Source organism: Lissotriton helveticus, chromosome 1_1 (genome assembly GCF_964261635.1).
Source record: "Lissotriton helveticus chromosome 1_1, aLisHel1.1, whole genome shotgun sequence".
Lineage (NCBI taxonomy): Eukaryota > Metazoa > Chordata > Amphibia > Caudata > Salamandridae > Lissotriton > Lissotriton helveticus.
In genome coordinates, this window is record NC_136057.1 from 1,993,175,157 (window position 1) to 1,993,193,861 (window position 18,705).

The window sequence follows — 18,705 nt, forward strand, 5'->3', positions numbered from 1 at the left end:
CCAGTTTCCAGTTCTCGTGAAAGCTACGAGTATTAGGCCTATGTAAACCTATGTTGCCACGTTTCACAGTGTGCACGTTAATTCAGTAAAAGTCCCCGTTTCTAGGCCTCAAAAGGGCCCGGACTCAGATTCAGCTCCTGTCTCCTGAACCCTCTCCGAGGAGCGATACAGCCCCCACCTGCATCCCTGACCCTTCACTTACTTCCTGCCTCACAGTGCCCGGCTCGGCCTGGCTCTGCCTGCCAGTCTGCCAAGGGTATGTTATGATTCTAGTTATCAGTCCAGCCCTCCTTCTCTGCATTCCTAAGCTACTGAATCGCATCAATAGTTTCAGTCATAGTCTAGCCTTTATGTCTCCATGTAAGAGAAATACTGTATTAATGTTCATAGAATATTCCTCGACCCGCACTACATGTAGAATAATGCATGCACCAGTCTTAGTGTCTGTTAGCCTTTGCCCTGATAACTTTTGGATTCTATCAACATGTTCTCTAAACATCAGATACTAGATAAGTTTAGGTACACGTCGCTCTGACACTCCAGACTTTAGTCTCCTCTTCTAGCGCAGAAGTCATAGCCCCCAGCTCCTCCTGGTAACACGTCATTGCCAGTTTGCGCGCACCACTAGGTTAGAGGTCCCGGCTCCTTAGGTAGCCCCCTCCATGTTTCCGCCCCCTTCATGACATATTCTGTTACGTTTACATCACATGTCTATGTACACGCCTCTTGTTACACCTACTTTCTGCCTTATCTTTCGCGACTGCTATGAACCCCGCCTACTGCTACGCCTACTGTATTGCATGTAATGTATTTTGTTTTAGTATATATATATGTTATGCACTGTTATTAAAGCCAGCGCTCATTCCAGATCCTGCCCCCGGCAGCTGCCATCCTTTTCCCATGCAGGTTGTCCTGTTCCTGTCCCTTATGCTTTATTAAAGCCTGCAAAACTCAAGATAGCTCAATAAATAAGAGTCAGGATTCGAGGTATCTGTTTATATTGTATCCAGTCAAAAATAGAACCGGTAATTAATTATTTATTTACCACATAATGGCGCCCGAATAGGGACTTGCCCTTTCCCCACGAGCCGGAGAAGCCACGCAGGCCCCCTGATCCTCTGCAGCCGTGACGGAACCATACCGGCCACGTGCAGATATTTCTGCTTCAAGTATCCCTCAGGCCCACGGAGGAGACGGAGGTTGCGGTCCAGCGTCCAGACGAGGCGGTGGAGGAACGCGGCGAGTCCCTACCAGAGCCCAAGCCGAGAGTCCAAGGTCCGAGGTATCCGGAGGCCCACCTGTAACTGAAGTCCGAAGTTCGTAGTCCGTCGTCGTAGCAGTCCAGTCCAGTCCGAGGCCTTCCGTTCTTGCTGCCCGGTGAGTACCGTTGCTGGGGTAGTATCTAGACAGGGTCAATTAATTTGTCTCTGGTCCGTGGGTTTGGGTACGCAAATCCAACACGAAGTGTCCACCTAGGTGGATGCGGGTCCTGACGTGTCTCTTTTTGAGACCGGTATGTTTCGTACTGTTTTAGCAGTGCATCTAGTAATTCTAGTAAGTTTCTGTTCCAGTAAGTTCTGTTCTCGAGAAATTCATGTGTTTCTGTTCTCAGTATTCCAGGTAGTATCTTTGTCCGAACTGTTATTTTAAATGTTATTTCATGTGTTTTCAATGTCGTGGTATGAGTGATTTGTTTTCAAGTTATTATTGTGTTTATCGTGTATTGTATTGTGTCCAGATTCCAGTCTAAGTCATGCCTTTGTTCTCCAAGTTACGTCAGTTAAAAACCAGAAAAGGGCTGCTCGAGGAAGCAGTCCCTGTCCCGCCTAGGGACAGTCCAGGTCATTTTATGTATCATAAGCATGGCTTAAGTGCCATAATATATCTAGATTTATGGTCTGATTATACCAGACATCTCGAAGAGAAATATAGATGGCCTGTATCAGGCACATGGGATGCCGAGTGCATCATGCGAGTAGAAGAAGCATTATGGAAAAAGAAAGCCAGACAGTCACAGAAAGATGCCATCGAGTTATGGCGCAAAGAATCTCATAAAAGAACCGAAAAAGAATTCAGAAAGTCAGAATTAAGTAGAGAATCCTTAGAAAGAGCCCAAGAAAGGGAATTAATCGAAATAGGTGAACGAGTTAAAACCGAACAGTCAGACAGACAGAGGAATGCCCTCATTAAGGGTATGTACCCTCTTCTTGCCGAAAGCAACCCCGGAGGCATCCAGTAATTTCCCGCCACCATTAGTTCCGACCAAGCTACGTCACAAACCGACCGCAGCTGATATTTTTCTCTCGTCCTATTTGGACGACACAGTCCCAGAATATGCAAATCCTGCTCCGCCAGCTCCTGTAAATAATGTAATTTCTGTTCCTCCAGCCACCGGGGCACCTGTTACAGCACCTGTTACGGTACCCCCGGTCCAGCCCACAGTACAAGTTCCCGCTACATCAGTCACTCTGCCCGCCCGTACAGTACCCGTCGACGATTCCAGTTTAGGAGCCGCGGGGGGGGGGGGGGGGAAGTCCTCCTCGTACCCCGCCTCAACACAAACGTGTGACACTACTTGAGTTACATGAACGTGCGTTACAGCGTACGCCCAAACCCCAGTCCGTTGCAGATATTAAACGAGCTCTTACCGAATGCCGTTATGATTCAGTCCCAGGCGATGATAATATGGTCATATATTCATTGCGTGTAAGACGGGTGACCGAGTATTTGGACACCCTACCGAATATGAAAGAAGATCTAGACAGAATATATTGTTTCATTCGTACAGGAACAGACCCAGAAAGTATTGGCGAAGCCATGTCTCAAAGGAAAGCTGAGACCCAGCTCATGCTTTTAAAGTTTCTAATTAATTTTTTAATAAGGGAACAAGATTATCCGACTAAAGATCCGACCGAAATGAGAGTTCTGACAAAATGGAGTGATCATATAGCCGAGGGAAGACACAAGACACTCAGTAGTATAGAGAGTATGTACAAGAAAATTCGTAAGGAAATAATAAGGTTACACGAGAAACGCAAAGCAGCACAAGTAAGCGAGAAAGAAGACGACTCTCCTACCGAAGAGGTAGACGACGAGAATCCTTCCAGAATAGCGTATGTAGGTAGAACTAGACTTTCCGACCGACATTCACGCCTAGAACACAAGAAAGTTTTTCCTCTTTCAGCACCAGAACAAGGTTCTCTTGAGCAAGTATTTCAAGCTACCGATCACATTCTGAAATCACGAATCGGTTATAGTGAGCTTAGTACCATGCATGAACAAGAACTAGCCCGATCAGCGGTCCGATGGACTACTGATTCTACCACTTTTCCAGACGAAATAGTGGCACAAATGTTTCTGAAACGGCCCCCAGCCGAGCAGCGACTGGTGGGTATGTATATGATCCAGCACCTCATTACACTGTATGAGGGTCAGCATTCTGATCCAGGTCCGTTACATGATGTGTTAAACGAGTTACTACAGTATAGATGGAAAGGTCTAGGTACCGATTTAATTAGTGTCATTCTAGAACAGCGCCACAAATACCGAACGTTCCTGAATCCGCATTTTGTTCGTGTCTCACCTCCAGAAAGTAAACCATTTTACATAGATAGACAGCATCCGTTACGAGAAGTACACCCAGTTAGAGGTACGGGTGGTGATCTAGAACGAGTATTTGTTTACACCCCGATTACAAAGATGGAACTCTTAGAGATGAAGAAGTTAATTCCCTGTCACGACAAAGATCCAGCAGGGTTCCACCGTGAATTAAAAGACATGCTCCGTATGGGAGAATACACGTATCCAGATATCATTAAAATGCTAAAGGTCCTGTTGCCCGCAGGGGTATATGAAAAACTCAAGGAAAAAGAATGGGAGGTGGGAGAGAAAAAGATAGATTGGACAGCTCTAGAAGCTGAAGATAATACACGTGTACCAGGTACCGGTCTAGGGGACAAATGTAAAGAATTGCCCGAGTTATTGATTCAGGTTTTGCCAAGATTATTAGCCACGAAAAAGGAAGATTGGGATGCAATCTCAGCATGTAAACAGAAACCAGACGAAGATACTAGTGATTTTTATTCTAGATTTGAAAAATGTTTTATTATTAACAGTGGTTTGAAGACAAGTAGCGAGTCATACCCTCATCTCTTTGTTACTAAACTAGTCGAGAATTCAAGCCCACAAGTCAAAAACCGAGTTTTGAAAGTCGAAAGTACCTGGCAAGCTAATACTCCGTCACAAATGCTTCAGATGCTCCAGTACCACCAGAATAGAATCAGAGAAGAGCAAGAACACGAAAGGAAACGTATGAAAGACACGAAAATGAAAGTATTAGTTGCACAATCTGTTCCACAAGACAGTCAGAAGAGGGGTACGAATCAAGCCAGTCATCCTGCAGTTCCCGTTAAAGGGACCTGCAATTATTGTAAACAGCCAGGTCATTTTATAAACGAGTGTGCAGTTCTGTAACACAACATAGCTACCGGTAAGACTAAAGAAAGACCACGTCCGCCTAGACAAGAACAAGTTTCACAGACTTCTCAGTCACCACAGAATGCACAACAGACAGTTCCAGCATCGCAGCCTATTGCTGCAACACAGCATGTTACACAGCAGATGTACCAGTATGCACAGTCCGAGTATCCAGATTACCAGCAGTATTCATGAAACAGCCTAGAGAGGGAGGTAGGCTTGCCTCTCATCGAGATACCTGTAGATCAAGAGGGTCCCTATGTTCACAGTCAAGTATTAGGAAAAGACAGAAAGTTTCTGATTGATACAGGGGCAAGTAGGACTACTATCAGTCATGACGAGGTTCCAGGGGCTCCGCTCTCAGGCTCAAGAAATGTTTCCCTTGGATTTTCAGGAAAGCCAATTGTTAACGAGATTTCGAAACCAGTTCCTCTAGAAGTAGGTCCATTGTCCCGAACTACTGATTTGTTACTTACGAAGTCATGTCCAGAAAATTTGTTAGGTATTAAGACACTGAAAGAATTAGGTGCAGTTATTTGGTGCTCCCCAGAAGGAATACGTTTGTTTTTGCGTGACTTTAAGGGTCACTATGTATTACGTGATTTTGATCCAAGATTACTGAATGTCCCCCAGCATCTATGGGCACAAGGTCCAACTGATGTTGGTTGTATGAAAATCACACCCCATCGTGTGACTCTGAAACCCGGTGTAGTGTTACCACGAATCAGACAGTACAGATTGCCACCCGAGGCTGTAGCAGCCTTATCCAAAATTATGGACGAGCTCATTGCTCAAGGAGTGGTTGTAGAAACTGACTCCAATGTATGTAATTCTCCTATCATTCCAGTCATGAAACGTACTGATCCAAATGCACCTCCAGTTTATCGATTAGTGATTGACCTTCGAGAACTTAATAAATGTATCATTCCCCAGTACCCAGTAGTTCCCGATATTTCTTCCCTATTGACAGCCATTGATTCTGAAGCTACGTTCTTTACTGTCATAGACCTCAAGAATGCATTTTTCAGTGTTCCCATTCATCCAGACAGCCAGTTCCTTTTCGTTTTTTGTTTAAATGGAAGGAGCTATAAATTTACACGAGCTCCTCAAGGTTTCACAGAGAGTCCTAGTATCTACAGTCAAGCACTTAAGAGACAACTAGACAATATTCACATGCCAACTGACACTGCCCTGCTCCAGTATGTCGATGATCTACTGATCACAGCCCGTTCTGAACGTGACTGCGAGCGTGCGTCACTTACAGTTCTGTATTTCCTAGCCGAGATGGGGCACAAGGTGTCCCCTTCGAAGCTTCAATTCTGTGTCCAGCAAGTGGTCTACTTAGGACACTTACTGTCCAAGAGGGGTAGGCAGTTGACACCTGACCGTATCCAGTTAATAGCGAGTCTTCCTCAGCCCAAGACCCAGAAAGAGGTACGAGCTTTTATCGGCCTCACTTCTTACTGCAGACAATGGATTCCTCAGTATGCATTTCTAGCCAAGCCATTGATACAGTTAACGACACAGGAGGCAGCCGTATCGACTGTCCTCCCTTGGACATCCGAACATACACTTGCTTTTAATGAATTAAAGAAAGCCTTATGTCAAGCACCTGTTCTAGCAACACCGAACTACAGTAAGCCTTTTACACTTTTTGTTACAGAACGTGATGGTACGGCATTATCTGTTCTCACACAAGATCAAGCAGGACAATACAAGCCCTGTGCTTATTTTTCGAGCACACTAGATCCAGTAGCCCAGGCTCTGCCTGCGTGCCTCAAGTCAGTTGCAGCCACAGCTCTAGCTATCAGACAAAGTGATTCCATAGTGTTAGGACACTCCCTGACAGTACAAGTTCCACACTCCGTGGAAGTTCTTTTAAACCTAACACAGACTCAACACTTGACAATTGCACGTTTAACAGGTTATGAATTGACATTGTTCCAGCCACACATAGAAATCAGACGCTGCAACATTCTAAATCCTGCTACACTGTTACCGTCAGTTACTTCAAATCCTGCCACACATGACTGTGTGGAAGTAGTTAACACCATGACAAAGCCAAGACAAGACTTGACAGATGTTCCATTACCTGATCCCGACCTGACACTTTATGTGGATGGTTCATGTATGAGAACAAGTACAGGAGAACTAGTAGCCGCGTATGCAGTGACTACTGACACTGAAGTTATAGAGACACACCGTATTGACACCCTGTCCGCTCAAGCAGCAGAGCTAGTTGCTCTGACCCAAGCCTGCATACGTGCCGAGAACCTGAAAGTTAACATATACACAGATTCACGTTATGCATTCGGAGTCGTACACGACTTTGGAGTGCTCTGGCAAGAAAGAGGTTTTATGACTTCTCATGGAACCAAGATTCAGCATGGTCTTCTCATTCAAGCTCTGTTAGATGCAATACATTTACCGACAGCTATCGCTATCATGAAGTGCAAAGCACATACGAAAGTCACTGACGTCATTTCCCAAGGTAACGATCTAGCAGACCGAACAGCCAAGCTCACAGCTCAGACTCCAGACATTCCAGTTAACATGACACTGACACACACTCCAGGTCCGACTACTTGTATGACAGTTAAAGACCCTACACAAGATGTCATAGATATCCAGTTACATGCTACTCCCGATGAAATCAAGAAATGGTCCGAACAAGGAGGGGTCCAGACAGATCAGGGATGGTTGACGAAGGGAAAAGCCACATGGTTTCTCCCCGACTCAATGGTTCAAGTCATTATTAATACCGCACATAGTCCTGCACATTTAGGAGAAAAAGCTATGTTAGACAGTATCCAGAACATTTGGTTCAACAAGCACTTACGAGCTGCAGCCAAGCAGAAAGTCCGTACCTGTATGATATGTTGCCAGTTCAATCCAGGTAAAAGTGTCCCGGTGGAACAAGGGGGATTCCAGCCTCCTGACCACCCTTTTGAAGTCCTCCAAATGGATTATATTCAGATGGAGCGATGTCGAGGTTTCAAGTATGTCCTCGTAGTTGTATGCGCTTTGTCCAGGTGGACAGAGGCATATCCAGTCCCAGATTACACAGCTGCGACCACTGCCAAGCAGTTGGTTCGTGAATTCTTTCCCCGCTATGGACTCCCTAGGGTCGTGTATTCTGATAATGGCCAGCTATTCTCATCTGAGTTAATGAAGCATGTGTCCCTTCTGTTAGGGTACCAGTGGAAGTTCCATTGTGTGCGCCATCCTGAAGCAGCAGGTCTCGTAGAGAGACATAACCAGACATTAAAAATCCGAATTGCCAAAGTTTGTAAAGAGAAAGGTGTAGACTGGCTCGTAGCCCTGCCAGTCGCTTTATTTTATATGCGCATGGTTGCACATTCCAGATCAGGTCTGTCCCCTTATGAGGTCGTATTCGGCCGCCCCCCAAATATGTGGGGTACACCTAGACCCCGCAGTATTACAGATGTTTCCAGTAATATGCTGACAGATTACCTAGCTTCCTTGATGTCTGCCCTACACTCTTGTCGTTCACAGGTTGCCGCCGCATTTCCAGACAATACCGAAGTGAAACCGCATGAGGTCATTCCAGGAAACCTTGTCCTTGTAAGGAACTTTGATCGTTCAAGTCCGCTGGAACCTCGTTGGAAGGAGCTGCGACTTGTCCTTCTGACCACCCGCACGGCCGTGAAGTTGGAGGGCCGCAAAGGCTGGGGCATCTGTCTCACATCAAGAAATTCCATGGATGTTGTATAAAAACATTTGCCAAGAACATTTCTAAGGACTACCTTTTTCCAAGAGACTGCCTAAAAATTGACTCTGACTCCAAGCCTCCCCTGTTAGAGGAAACTCCGCAGCAGGAGTATAAAAAGAAACTCAGGTCTAGTAAAATAAGTCAGCCAGTTTAATTGTCTAAGTCCCCCTCGGGTGAAACGGTTAGACAGGTTCCTGACATGTATGAGATAGACCCCATAGTGAGAGAGTTAGTCAAAACTCTATCAGATGTATCGTTATTCTATGTTTTCTTATGTTTTTGAGTTTGATGGTTACCTGCACAAGTTATGCATTACATTTATGTTTTCCAGTTTCTCATGAAAATAAGTATTCTAATGTTACAGTAGAGCACACATTTAGTGATCTGCCTCCTCACGAGCTATCCTATCGTCTTGCTATGCGTAATAACACGTTTATCAGAATGTTACACTATTCACACCAGACCAGCAATGCCACTAATTGTTGGGTGTGTGGTCGACTCCCCCCTTTCCAGACACCAAAGGGAGTTCTGCCACTCTTTCCTTATCCGTTTTCACATAATGGTTCGTGTGGAGCATGGTCCACGTTAACGTCATCTTCCAATGATATGTCTCTTTTGAACAGAACATGTTTTCCAGACAAGCAAGGTCTCACCCATAGAATAGGGTTAGATCTAGAAAATGAAGTATATGATTTAGGTAATTATTCCTCGAATTTTATGGTCCTGAATGTTCAGTCCGATACTACTCCAGATTTACCTGCTATTTCAGTACTACCAGTCAAAGGCGAATTATGTGTCAGAAAGAATGGTTCCGCACATGTAGGACATAGTGATTGTACTACAACTGTCAAGTATAGTGACAGTGGGAAATCTATTTTCAAAGCCTCACGTCATTCTTATTTTGTTTGTGGTCAGACCGCATATGTTCGTCTGCCCCTCGATTGGGATGGAACATGTTACATTGCCTTCCTACTGCCACCAGTTTTTCTAGCCCCATCTGATTATCATAGAAACACACATCTAGTACACATTAGACATAGAAGGGAGATCGAGTCCCCAATTGTCGATCAAACTGAAACTACTCTAGAACAGTATACAGACTTCAATAAAGGTTTCTTCTTCTTTATAGGACCTATCCAGAATAGTAAGTTAATCCGTAGGTTAACCAGAACCCTTGAAGCAGTAGTGAATGAGACTACTTCTGCTCTAGGTAACTTAACCGAAGAGCAATCTGCTATGAGATTTGTCGTGCTCCAAAATCGTCTCGTTCTTGACGTCATACTGGCCGATCGAGGAGGAGCATGTAGAGTCATCGGATCTAGTTGCTGCATTTTCGTTCCTAATAACGCACCGTCTGTTTATTCAGCTATAACCAGACTTCATAAAATTGCCCATCAGTTACACCAGAATCCAGGCACCTGGACATGGTCCGGTTGGCTCTGGAGTATAATTTCTGCCTGGGGATGGAAAGTATTGTCATTCCTAGGTATAGCAGTAATGATAATTTTCAGTTGCTGCCTCTGTTTACAATGCGGCCCTGCGATTTGCGGCATTTGTGCTACATCCTGTATTCCAAGCCCTAGTCCTAAGTCCCGTTTCAAGCAAATTCGAGACGAGCAAATGATACTGTATGAAATGATAGATGGTATCATGAATATTGATGTTTCCTGATGGAAACGTAGTGACAAGGAGGGAATGTGGAAAAGTAAATTTTGCCATGTTCTGTGTCCCTACGTGTTCCCCATCCTATGTTATATGTGCATGATCAATAGGCATATGTATTCCCTTATGATCAATTAAAGACGCAATTACAGTTGTGTCCATCTCTAGTATGCCAGTTTCCAGTTCTCGTGAAAGCTACGAGTATTAGGCCTATGTAAACCTATGTTGCCACGTTTCACAGTGTGCACGTTAATTCAGTAAAAGTCCCCGTTTCTAGGCCTCAAAAGGGCCCGGACTCAGATTCAGCTCCTGTCTCCTGAACCCTCTCCGAGGAGCGATACAGCCCCCACCTGCATCCCTAACCCTTCACTTACTTCCTGCCTCACAGTGCCCGGCTCGGCCTGGCTCTGCCTGCCAGTCTGCCAAGGGTATGTTATGATTCTAGTTATCAGTCCAGCCCTCCTTCTCTGCATTCCTAAGCTACTGAATCGCATCAATAGTTTCAGTCATAGTCTAGCCTTTATGTCTCCATGTAAGAGAAATACTGTATTAATGTTCATAGAATATTCCTCGACCCGCACTACATGTAGAATAATGCATGCACCAGTCTTAGTGTCTGTTAGCCTTTGCCCTGATAACTTTTGGATTCTATCAACATGTTCTCTAAACATCAGATACTAGATAAGTTTAGGTACATGTCGCTCTGACACTCCAGACTTTAGTCTCCTCTTCTAGCGCAGAAGTCATAGCCCCCAGCTCCTCCTGGTAACACGTCATTGCCAGTTTGCGCGCACCACTAGGTTAGAGGTCCCGGCTCCTTAGGTAGCCCCCTCCATGTTTCCGCCCCCTTCATGACATATTCTGTTACGTTTACATCACATGTCTATGTACACGCCTCTTGTTACACCTACTTTCTGCCTTATCTTTCGCGACTGCTATGAACCCCGCCTACTGCTACGCCTACTGTATTGCATGTAATGTATTTTGTTTTAGTATATATATATGTTATGCACTGTTATTAAAGCCAGCGCTCATTCCAGATCCTGCCCCCGGCAGCTGCCATCCTTTTCCCATGCAGGTTGTCCTGTTCCTGTCCCTTATGCTTTATTAAAGCCTGCAAAACTCAAGATAGCTCAATAAATAAGAGTCAGGATTCGAGGTATCTGTTTATATTGTATCCAGTCAAAAATAGAACCGGTAATTAATTATTTATTTACCACATAATGGCGCCCGAATAGGGACTTGCCCTTTCCCCACGAGCCGGAGAAGCCACGCAGGCCCCCTGATCCTCTGCAGCCGTGACGGAACCATACCGGCCACGTGCAGATATTTCTGCTTCAAGTATCCCTCAGGCCCACGGAGGAGACGGAGGTTGCGGTCCAGCGTCCAGACGAGGCGGTGGAGGAACGCGGCGAGTCCCTACCAGAGCCCAAGCCGAGAGTCCAAGGTCCGAGGTATCCGGAGGCCCACCTGTAACTGAAGTCCGAAGTTCGTAGTCCGTCGTCGTAGCAGTCCAGTCCAGTCCGAGGCCTTCCGTTCTTGCTGCCCGGTGAGTACCGTTGCTGGGGTAGTATCTAGACAGGGTCAATTAATTTGTCTCTGGTCCGTGGGTTTGGGTACGCAAATCCAACACGAAGTGTCCACCTAGGTGGATGCGGGTCCTGACGTGTCTCTTTTTGAGACCGGTATGTTTCGTACTGTTTTAGCAGTGCATCTAGTAATTCTAGTAAGTTTCTGTTCCAGTAAGTTCTGTTCTCGAGAAATTCATGTGTTTCTGTTCTCAGTATTCCAGGTAGTATCTTTGTCCGAACTGTTATTTTAAATGTTATTTCATGTGTTTTCAATGTCGTGGTATGAGTGATTTGTTTTCAAGTTATTATTGTGTTTATCGTGTATTGTATTGTGTCCAGATTCCAGTCTAAGTCATGCCTTTGTTCTCCAAGTTACGTCAGTTAAAAACCAGAAAAGGGCTGCTCGAGGAAGCAGTCCCTGTCCCGCCTAGGGACAGTCCAGGTCATTTTATGTATCATAAGCATGGCTTAAGTGCCATAATATATCTAGATTTATGGTCTGATTATACCAGACATCTCGAAGAGAAATATAGATGGCCTGTATCAGGCACATGGGATGCCAGCGCTCATTCCAGATCCTGCCCCCGGCAGCTGCAATCCTTTTCCCATGCAGGTTGTCCTGTTCCTGTCCCTTATGCTTTATTAAAGCCTGCAAAACTCAAGATACCTCGAATCCTGACTCTTATTTATTGAGCTATCTGTTTATATTGTATCCAGTCAAAAATAGAACCGGTAATTAATTATTTATTTACCACAATACACTAGCGAACCCCCCAGATCCTAACTTTACCGGTTGGCTATACCGCCTTTGGTATGTGTTAGGCATGGAGAAGTTAACTTAGACCTTAGTAGGAAAAGGACCTGCATTCAACGATCTCTGACAGCCCTTCCTGCCCCTCCTTTCTGTTGAATTTAGGGAAGTCACATGCCCCATTTATCTCCGCCTTCTGCGTATATTGGACCAGCAGTCAGAGGGGTCTTGATGCGCTTTTCTGCTTAATTAACTCCAGGCCTTACTCTTTGTCATTGTGGTTTTTTTTTGTAGTGGACAAGGGGAGAGGGAGGGAGGGTGGGGAGGGATGGATTCCGGTTCATTTATTAGTCATGTTATGTTCTCTTTAATTGCCTTTAGTGCGTTATCGCACCGATTTCTTAGCTATGGCACACTTTAGTTGTGGGCGCACGGCTTTGGTGATGCCCTCGAAATGCTGAATATGTTTTGAAAATGTTCCAATAAAAAGATTTAAACCATAAAAAACCCTGTTATGTAGATGGGGACAATTTTATTTTTCCCTTACAAAACTCTGTTTACATAGGCGAGAATTATAATTGCCTCACACCTTTGAAATCTTTCCATTTAGAAATGCTGTTACTGTTCTTTATTTGAATTTGTCAATTCTGATTTCTGACCTGGTACCGGCTTCATCTTAATTTGTATTTAAACTCTTTTACTTTCCATTGATCTAGAGCGCAATTCTTCAGTGATCCCAGTCACTATTTTAATTTTACTTTACTATTTGTTGGGCCGAATGTCAGGTAGGGTGGGGTCTCTAATCGCTAGATCAAGGGTGCCTGCACCGGATCACCAAAGGCAATTTTCGGGTGATCAAAATGTTAGGTCAGTAAATTATTGGGGTCACACTATCACCACCCCAATCAATTATTTTGTCAGTACACAATATCCTACTGCACCAAAATGCTCACAGAGATACTTTGACTGTTCAGTTACAAGTAAAATACAAACCACTCCACTAGCATATACGCAACTAAAGGTACACCGCATCAGGCATTCACTCACCATCACTCAAATAGAGGCCATGGATAATTACCTATTCAGCCCCTCTTAGACCCATGTAGATACAAGTCAAGAAAAGAAAAAAAAATTGATCCAGGCTTTTAAGATCAAAACTGACTGACCCATCCATACATTGCAAGGCCAGTAAAAAGTATCAAAATCTCTTTCACATACTCACTATGGTATCAACACACAAGACTATTGTACAGGTTGCAGTACGATTCTTCACGCAATTATGAAATCTACACCCAAAACAGTGTGAAGTTATCGCTTAAAAGAGTTTGCTAAAGCTGTTTAAATAATATCTAGATGATTATTAAAACAAAAAGAAAGATGATTGCTATTTTGAGTTTTATAGAATTTCTCTTCACATTCCAACAGTTGGCACTTCTACTGCAGTAAATGGCAGCTCCTTTTTCACAGAAAGGTGACAACTTCGGTGTTAATAAAGTGTAGCTGTGTAGCTTTGAGTCTCAGATTTGGAGCATTACAGATATAGCCCTTGAGGGTCACTGTCACATTGCAGAGACACGTTCTGCACAGAGCCTAAGGAGAGCAGGACACAGTGCTGACCCGACTTGAACTTGTGAAAGCAAAGAAAAACAAGGGCACGCACAGACAGACACGCACACACATACTGGCAAACTTAAACACACCCAGAGACAAGCAGTCACACACAAATACACCCTGAAACACACAAATACATTCAAAATTAAGTACTAAGACACACACTGAGGCTCACACAGAAAGACACAATACAAACATGAATACAGCTAAAGAAAAGTACACTCGCCCATACGTACAGTGACACACAAATCCACATAACTTTAGTACGCAACCACACATGGACGCACAGATACACACAGAAAGATGCAATACAAGCACGCATAGCACTCACACAGAAAAATAGACTTGCATACACGCAAAAATACACCCTGGCACACACACAAAAAATACATTAAAACTTAAGTACTCAGAGACACAGGAGCACTCGCACTAACACACAATAAATACACGTACAGAAAAATAGACTCCCCCACACGTAGTCACACACACAAATACATCTTGACACACTTACAAATACATCCAAACGTAAGTACTCAGACACACGCAGATGCAAAGGCACACACAGAAAGACGCAATACGAACACGCAGACAGGCACAGAAAAATAGACTTGTACGTTCACGCACAAATACACCCTGACACACACCCAAATACATTCAAACTGAAGTTTGCAGACACATTGGCGCACACAGACACACAAAGAAATGAATACACAAACAGACAATTCAAGGACATTACGTGAAACCTAGATTTTTAAATGTGTTTTGTAAAGAGGCATGCATGTTCACGTGTTTATGTAAGCAAATCATGAAACGTGATGTGGATTATGCATATGTCTGAAAGTTGAGCTGTGTATGGATGGCTTGGGCGAGCATTACCTTTGAAGGCAAGACTATAGACACAATCCACAACACATTATCACAATACACAAAGACACACTCAAAAGCACACACAGACGAGTCTGGGTGATTTTCAGCACTGGAGTACTTTACCAGCTGTTAGCCATTTTTACCCATGTGCGCGTGACGTCGGAGTAGGCGGGACCCTGTGTACATGTGTCTACAGAACACTTTTTTCAAAGCTTTCCTAGTCGCCCAAAGCACCTGACAACAATCCGAGCAGTAAACGTGTACATTGTTGGTCATCGTTGGTAGATTGGGGGCAGCACTCCCTCACAAGCCTCTCACCTAAAGATTAATGTGTGATGTGCGTTACAATCTTTCCTGCCACTTATCCAAACAAAATACCAGGCATTCAGTCGGCTTATCTTCCAAAATGAAGACTCCAAACTGCTTACGCTTCCTCCCCGTTCTTTCAAATATTCACCACTGTGTAAACAAAAGCGGGCGCCGTAATGTAAATAAGTATGTCATGTGTATAAATACAAAAGCGGGCGAATGGCACCCAAAAACATATGTGCGTGCCTCATGATAAATAAAAACAAGCATTTGTAATGCAATAGGTCCAATTGCACTGCAAATGGTTACGTTTACAACTGAGCACGGCACCGCTTCAAGGACACTGGGCTCCTTTTTTTTTTTTACTTTAACACTGAGTGCAGTGTCCTTGAAATGGGCGCTGCGCTCAGTTTTAAAGTAAAAAAAAAAACAGAGCGCGGAGTCCCTGAAGTGGACGCCGCGCTCAACATAAATGCTAAATATAAATAAGTAAAGTGAGTGCTGTGTCCCTAGCGGATGCCGCACTCATTAAAGTAATAATAAAAAGCATACAATTTTGAGCGAAAGGAGCTGCAGCAGCAATTGTCCCCATCAGGGTCCATTTTAAAAACAGTGCTCACCCACCAGATAAAGCCCACCGTGTAACACAGCAAGTAAACAATCCAGTCCGGATGGGAGGTCCCAAAAGGAGACAGGGCGGTAACAAAGAAGCCTCATTTTCAATTAGAAGCCAGCGTTTACCATAAACGATGACGCCAGCCAATAAAAAAAAGATGGGCGGGATTCATCTCCACTTCTAAAACCTACACTACTACAATATGCCTCGCAGAGCGTACAGCGCATGAGTGCTGCAAGGCTAGGCGAGACCTAAAAACTGCATTGAGAGGCGAATCAACTGCTCCTCGAAACATTGTCTAGTGGGTTAGTTCTCACGCTAAATAGAGGTTTCTGTCGCTTTTCTCTCCAAAAATATATTGCTCTTCTAGGTTTTAGTCCTCTAACTTTTTGTTTCAAGATCTCCGCGAGCTTTATGAGAATCCCAAAGATGGCACAATACGTTTAGGAAAAAAAAAAAAAGTGGCCAGAGGTGGACTTGCTCTAATTTAGGCAACCACTGAGCAACACCTATTAAACCTGATGCTTGATCTAGCTGCTTACAATTAGAAAACGAAGATTGAAGAAAACAAATCCCAGTAAATAAAATTACTTCAACAATCATTCTCTTGGCTAAAGTAGCTAATTGGAAAACACTGAATTGTGTTAGCATTCACATTTTTTTCACTTTAATTTTTTTTTTGTCCTTTAAACTCAAAAGACACTGGAATCGAAGTGCTTGATTTCTCTGTATTTGTACTACTCTAAGTGAAGATATTTTAAGGTGGCTAATAACAACACAAGGAATTTTAACATGAATGTTTTACCAAATTCCATGGCCATTTGCTTCGACTATTCAACCCCACAAATCTTATTTCCTCTATTCAAGACCGCTCTCTTTTTAGGTTTATTTATGTAGAAGAAGATACTTTCAATATTTCCTCAGAAAAACCTGCCTTGCTTTGAACTCCCTGTCCCTATTGCACAACTAAATTTTCTAACTACTCCATCTCTAAGTCCAAGCGGTGAGCACCCTCCTGGGCTCTTACATTCACCAATGTGGATTCCTTAATGCTCCTCCGTTTAGGAAAGCTTTACTGAAATTCGGCTCCTTAGGACTAGTTTAAGTTTAGGAAAGCAATGAAAACTGAATGGTCCTGCATTAGGGAGTCAAAGCTCCATAATTCAGTCTGCTTGGAAATGACTGATAACAGGTCACTCATTCACTCAATGCGAGGGGCATCCTACCTAAAGAAGGGACAGGGGGGAAAAAAAAGTCCACATCCATTTGCACCACTTTTGATATTCCTATGATTTGGAATGGTTGAAACCCCTTTTATATAATAAAATGCATATGTAAACAGTTTGATTTGGGCCATAGTAAGCATGCTGCAAAAAAAATATAGAAAAAAAACAAAAAATGCATGTAAATGATTAGTTCCACTTTTTGCACCGGTGCGATGCTTCTAGTTAAATGGATCTTAGTTTAACTGCATTAAAAACTGTGAAAAACTAAGTTAAACACCATCTCAACCTCTTGCTTTCATACAGGCGCTTTGGTGGTACAAGAATACATCTGTCTCACTCTGGGTTACCAGGCAACCAATAGGAACGATGCTGTTATTAATCTGTGCAAATTGAAACACCAATGTAAATAGCATATGAACTCATTAGTGAAGAGGCTGCACGTGAGAGTTATCTATTAGTAATGCTGTTAGTAATGGCGTGGCAATGAAAAACTAAGCAATACAAGCTTGTCCGTTCATTTATTAGCAATAGGCAATCTATTTCAGGTTTGCAGCTAACCAAATATACACAGGAAAGATGAATGGAGGTCAGGCCCCCAGCTCCTGAAAATAGAAAAATCAAATTGAAATATAAATTGCGACAGTAACCATTTTACTTTGCTTCTCTGTCAAAACTAGGGAAGAAAATTCCACTTACCAGGCTGCTGCCTCTTCTCTGTTCTTCTGTTGACAATGCAGGAAGCACTCAGGCTCCCAGACTCCCCTAGTCTATCATAATGCTCTTACTGCAGCGTTCTGATTGGTCGAAGTGCCATGGTTTGGCGCTCAGACAGGGAGTGGGAGCCTATGCATGTTTCCCACCCAGAATGAGTATTACAGCCAGTGGAGAACATGCTAAGTGTGTATGACTGTTTGGCCGGCCCAAGAAGGCCCAAGCCTACCACTCCTACCACTGCTGGCAGTACAAAAGGGGGTGGTGATGGACGGAGCATCTGAATCAATCAAACACTCACACCCAGTCAAAAGATCTGGGTTTAATCCATCACCGTTCTTTAGCCCACTCTGCCACCCCAGTTCAGACACTGAGGTTAATGTATGACATTGTTCTGCATTCAGTCCATCACCTGTTGTTTTTGCATTTGTCACCCCGAGTGGGACGGGTATGCTCAGACGTGAGTCCCGTGCTCTCCATGCCACTGGAATCAAGCTATCCAGGCTGAAGAGGGATGAAAGCCAGAAACCGGTCCTTGGATGCTTGTTTCCAGTCCAGCGAGGACCTGGCTTAGCAGTTCGGGCAGGACTGTTCCCATGGGGCACAGGGTCAAGACTGATTTGCATATGGCTGGGTTTAAACTGGAAAGGCATGGTGAGCAAAAAACGATGGATTTAGGCCCAGATCTCTGTACTGGGGTGAATGTATGACATTGTTCTGCATTCTGTCCATCACCTGTTGTTTTTGCATTTACCACTGCTAGCAGACAGACCAGTCCCGCCCCTTAAACAAAACGCAACTGGGCCAGTACAGGAAAAATAAAATGATGATAAACATTGAGCTATGGCGACGCTGTGGCGATGCTCCTCCGCCTTACCGGAGGAGCCGTTACTGCTTGACGCCATTTTGTAGCTTAAACTTTATCGTGAACAAATATATTGTGAGGCTTATTAGCATTAGAAGCCTTAACCTCTTTAACCCCTTCGGCGCTCATGACAAGCTCAGCTCGTCATGAGCGTATCGTGCCCTACGCTGATGACGAGCTGAGCTCGTCATGTAATGCAGGTTTTTTAAAATCGCAGCGCGCAGCGGGAAAACCGCTAGCGCGCATGCGGTTAATGTGCTCATAGAGAGCACCTTGAAATCTTCATTACCTGCTCAACTGTTGTTGA

The 18,705-nt window shown here is 44.0% G+C and overlaps 1 protein-coding gene across 2 annotated transcripts in view; it reads right to left on the bottom strand.

Annotated features, from left to right (window-relative positions):
* The window catches only part of FRRS1 (ferric chelate reductase 1), a 293,084-nt gene that overhangs the window by 111,894 nt on the left and 162,485 nt on the right, over nucleotides 1-18,705 (bottom strand). The gene's annotated exons all lie outside the window — the stretch shown is intronic.